Here is a 5,390-nt window from a genome sequence, read left to right as displayed (position 1 = left end):
CCCTCTTGCATCTCCCCCCCACCCTCCCTATCCCACCCCCTAGGTGGTCGCAGAGCACTGAACTGATCTCCCTGTGCTGTGCGGCTGCTACCCACTAGCTATCTATTTTACATTTGATAGTGTATATATGTCCCTGCCACTCTCTCACTTTGTCCCAGCTTACCCTTCCCCCTCCCTGTATCCTCGAGTCCATTCTCTAGTAGGTCTGCGTTCTTTATTCCCATCTTGCCCCTAGGTTCTTCATCACCTTTTTTTTTTTTTTTTTTTTTAGATTCCATATATATGTATTAGCATACGGTATTTGTTTTTCTCTTCCTGACTTACTTCACTCTGTGTGACAGACTCTAGGTCCATTCACTTCATTACAAATAACTCAATTTCGTTCCGTTTTATGGCTGAGTAATATTCTATTGTATATATGTGCCACATCATCTTTATCCATTCATCTGTCGATGGACATTTAGGTTGCTTCCATATCCTGGCAATTGTAAATAGTGCTGCAATGAACACTGTGGTACATGACTCTTTTTGAATTATGGTTTCCTCAGGCTATATCCCCAGTAGTGGGATTACTGGGTCATATGGTAGTTCTTAACTGCTTTTTTAAATATATATTTCCTTAATACCTAGGATATTGAGCCATTTCCTATATTGATAGAACATCTGTATTTTCTTTTCCTCTTCTATTCTTACCTTAGTCCATAGTAAGTGGCTGTTCTGACTCATATTAACATCAGGTCATGGTTCTATTCCTAATCTTTTGAGAATTTTGTGCTACCTTTACACTCTGGTTTTATCAATTGTGGTTTATGCTTTTTAAGCAGTGTTAATTCTTTGTTCCATATTATGTCTGCATAGTTCAGTATCATGAATGTCTATCTGTGATAATCCAATAAAGACACAACAATTTGACTGTGATAATTTGACTCTGTATTCAAGTAATCTAAGAACGGACTTCGTTCTTTCTGATTCATTACAAAGGCAGGATCTTTACCTGCTGTGTTCACTGAGGTTTTCCCAGTTCATAAAAGAATGCCTGGCACATAGTCATCTTAAATGAATGTTTGCTGAATGCATCTTTGGATTGTTCCCTTTTTCCAAAGTAACTTTCAATGTAATATAAAAAAAAAATCGACAAAGCAAAACAAGTTCTAAACCAAAGCATGCTTCTAGGCTGATTGGCTCAGATGATTTTTTCTGATTATTCATATCATGTGTGCAAACCTACCAGTCTTTGAGGTCTGAGTGCTGGCATTAGACCCAGTCCAGCCTTGGCATAAAAATCCTTCCAACCCCTGTGGGCACCGTAGCCTCAGCTGCCGCTTTTGTTTGTTTCTCCATTTCTGTTTATTTTAATTACCTTGGCTTCTTCTGTATTTTGTTAGTAGAAGAATATAAAAAAGACAGTGCAAAGGACATTATGCAATGCAATGAGGTCAAAGATTACTTGGATTCATGATCATTGAACAAAGAACATCAACCTAAAAAGCTGGACTTGTGTTCTGACTCAAATAGTTTAAAATTCTTTAAAAATTTTAAACTGCTTATTCTCTTTGTGAAATGTTTATCTTTCAAAGTTGGAAAGCAATAGATATTGCCAGATCAAAGAAATGGAGAAAAATGTGAAGAGAACAATATGCTTTGTTTTTTGTAGGAAGCCAATGTCTTTAATTTTATCAAAGTAATATATGCATTGGAAAAAGTATAGAATTTATTATCAAAATACACAAATGAAATACTGGCCTAGCCCTCTGCTTATTAGCTGGTTAACTTTGGAAAAAAATTATATAGTATAAAATCTTAGAAAGTCAGTTTTATCACTTAAAAAGTGGTGGTAACAATATTGTCTTCAAAAGATCATTGTATGGATTAAATGAGAAAATGTGAACTTGCTTTTTAAAAACTCACACTCTATATAATGTTAAGTATTATAGCTTATAAAAAACACATTTGTTTTCATAAAAAATCTTCAATAAAAGATATGTCTTGAGCTAATTATTCCCCTTATTCCAATATAGAAATGGAACTTAATAATGTTTTAATCTTGGTCCAAAATTATTTTGTATAGATATAAAGAATTCTAAGAACTGAGCTATAAAGCACAAAGGGTCAAACGCTCAAAAGTTAATCACACAGTGAAATCCATGACAAAAAGCTGGTGGTAACCATCTAACATATATATATATATACACACACACACATATATAAGTCTCAGTTTTCTAATCTGTAAAATAGGAATAATGATAATATCTACTTCATATGGTTATTGAGGGGATTAAAAAATAATACATGTAAAGTACCTAAATTAAGACCAGGTATACAGTAAATACTAAAGACTTGTTGGCTATTTTTCTCTTAGTTTTTATTTGTTTGTGCAGAGCAGTGGTTAGTTAGCACAAAGTAAATATTCAGTGGTGGTGAATTATGAGTGACAGAGTGTATGAATATGAGCATTAGGGTTTTTTCCAAAGGGTCTCCTAATTACCTTCATGTATATATATATATATATATATATATATATATATTTTTTTTTTTTTTTTTTTTTTTTTTTTTTGGAGGTATGCGGGCCTCTCTCTGTTGTGGCTTCTCCCGTTGCGGAGCACAGGCTCCGGACGCGCAGGCTCAGCCGCCGTGGCTCACGGGCCCAGCTGCTCCGCGGCATGTGGGATCTTCCCGGACCGGGGCACGAACCCGTGTATCCTGCATCGGCAGGCGGATTCTCAACCACTGCACCACCAGGGAAGCCCCATGTATATTTTATTATCGTATGCATTTCTCCTCTAAGCTGCTTGTTGGAAATTTACTGGATTTACAGCTAGGCATTTTGCTTTAAATAAACTGTGAAATTATTCAATTATCAAGAATATAGGCATATTCAAATACTCTAAAGTTAATTTTTTGGAATGATAGACTATTTTTGTCTAACAGAGTTCAGTTACTTCAGATGCCCTAGGAAGTCAAAGTACTTGTATTATGATGATAAACAATTTTCTACTTTATATCATTAAGCATTCATTAATAAACTACATGTCTGGCCTGAAGGTTTCCTCTCTGGGGAATCATTTATTTATGGCTTCAATTGACAGTAGTGTCTGTAGACTCTTGAGTGCTTTAGCATTTGTGTCTCCGCTGGCTGGCTCCAGATTGGGCTTCTTCCTTCAGAACAATTCTAGGGGAATAAAGAGAGCCATTCCCCTGATCATGGACAGCTTCACGGGAGGTAGAAAATAGGATTTCTTTTATCTGGCTTTTGAAAATTCTGTCCCTAAAAATGTAAATAATTGAAAATTCTTGCATTATCTTTTGGGCACTCTCTGAGTTGTGACCATATATGTGTTTAAATATTTGGCCAGCCTTGTCAATTTCATGCATGATTTTATTATGGCTAGTTCTTATACTGGGTGAATGACACGTGTCTTATTAGGAGCACTTTGTGTTAAAATTGAAAGGTGAGGATGGAAACCATTCTGTAACCAATCATTACATATTCCCTATTGAAATTATTTCCAATGTTCATAACACACTCAATAATCAAACTTAAACACATATAGCCTTATGGACCTCTATCATGATTACTACTCAGATTAATTAAAAATCATCATCCATTCACTAATTTAATAACTAAAGTATGTAATAAGTGCCTCTACATAGTCGCTACATGGTCTCTCTATCTAGAAGATAATTAGCAATATCACCAATAGTAAGGAAGTTGTGAGAGAGAGAAATAGAATTTAACATTTTATAATGCAAAGTGGTTTAGAGAAGGTTGTTATTAGAGAAAAAGAAAATAAACATTCTATTTTTTCCATCAATTCAGTATTGCTACATTATTTTATCAGAATCATAGTGATATGCTGGACCTCTTTTTAAGCAGGAATGCTCTTTATCTTTGTTACTATAATTTTAAGTTTTCCTTTCTTGATCTCCATACTACACTGGCTCTATTCACTACAGTAGAGGTGGAATATTATAATTTAGCATTAAGACATGTCCAATACCATTTCCCTAACCATACGTATGCCCCTGTTTCTCTGAACTTTTAAAATTCTTTGAATAAGACTTGCCCTCTCATGATTTTAAACATGTGGTTCTCTTCTCCAGGAGCACACATTGTTTTCACATTCAGGAAATGTTTACTTCTCCTCTGGTCCTTCAGATACCCTTGTTAACTTCAACTGATACTTTTTTGACACATTTAGGTTAAGTTTGATGTCCCTGCTGTAAAATTTCATATCACCATATACTACTGGGTTATGGTACCTATCACTCTGAATTATACCTTCTGCTTGGCTGTCTGTCTTCCCAACCCCACCGTAAACACCCTGATGAAAGGGGTTTGCAATCTGGCCCACCACTGTGGTCGTCTTGCTAACACGGAGCTGGGAATATAGCAAGCCTTATATCAGTCATGAAATCAGATATTCTGTTAAGCATGTAAATAACACTATAAAATTAAGTGAGTGCTTACTATGTGCAGCTTAGTGCTGAGTAATTTATATGCCTCGGTCTTATTTAATCTTCTGAAAGTGCCATTATTGCTCCCAGTATGGGAATTATACTACAGTCCTTTTACAGGTTTGGCAACTTGTTCAAGGTCACAAAACTCGTAAGTGGCACAGCCAGAACCGAAACCCTGTAGTCTGTCTGACAACTAAATCCACACACTTGTATGCAATGGATATGTTAATCTCTGATATTTAGCAGAATCATTAGTACCAGGTTCACATTTGCATATGACCCTTGTGGTTACCTATTGTCAATAATTAATCATGCCTCTTTACCAGTTTCCATAATGTTTTTGGGCTACAGATTTTCTATGTGAATAAACATATGTGGCAACTTCCAAAGTATAGGAGGCTGTAAGAGAATGACACAAGTACAACTAAAAATAGGCATCGAGGAAAATATTTCTATGTGATTATCACTTTAGAGTTATGAAGATAGATATATGACCATCAGCTATGTAGCTTTTTTCTAATGAAGGATGAAACAGCATTGTCTTTTGAACTATTCCATTTTAAGTATATCACCCACATAATAGTAAAGTGTAAGATTGATAGATACAGAGATGGATGGATTTTATTATACGTGCTCATGAATCTTAGTATGATTGAGGCAACTGGGGGTGATCAAGACACACTACCACTGAATAACAGAAACAGTTCTAAATTTAGATTTGTTTTTTATTTACGTTACTCCCCATGGTGGCTATAGATTTTTAAAAGATAATTTGAAAATAGCAAAACTTTTTGTTAAGTATATTAAAAACCGTGAAGAATAGAACTGTTCTTATGTTTTCTTCCGGTGTTTGTTTTTTTTTTTTAACATCTTTATTGGAGTATAATTGCTTTACAATGGTGTGTTAGTTTCTGCTGTATAACAAAGTGAAT

The sequence above is a fragment of the Physeter macrocephalus genome, chromosome 19 (genome assembly GCF_002837175.3).
Source record: "Physeter macrocephalus isolate SW-GA chromosome 19, ASM283717v5, whole genome shotgun sequence".
Lineage (NCBI taxonomy): Eukaryota > Metazoa > Chordata > Mammalia > Artiodactyla > Physeteridae > Physeter > Physeter macrocephalus.
The sequence above is the reverse complement of the archived record's forward strand: the minus strand, read 5'-3'. Positions refer to the sequence as shown.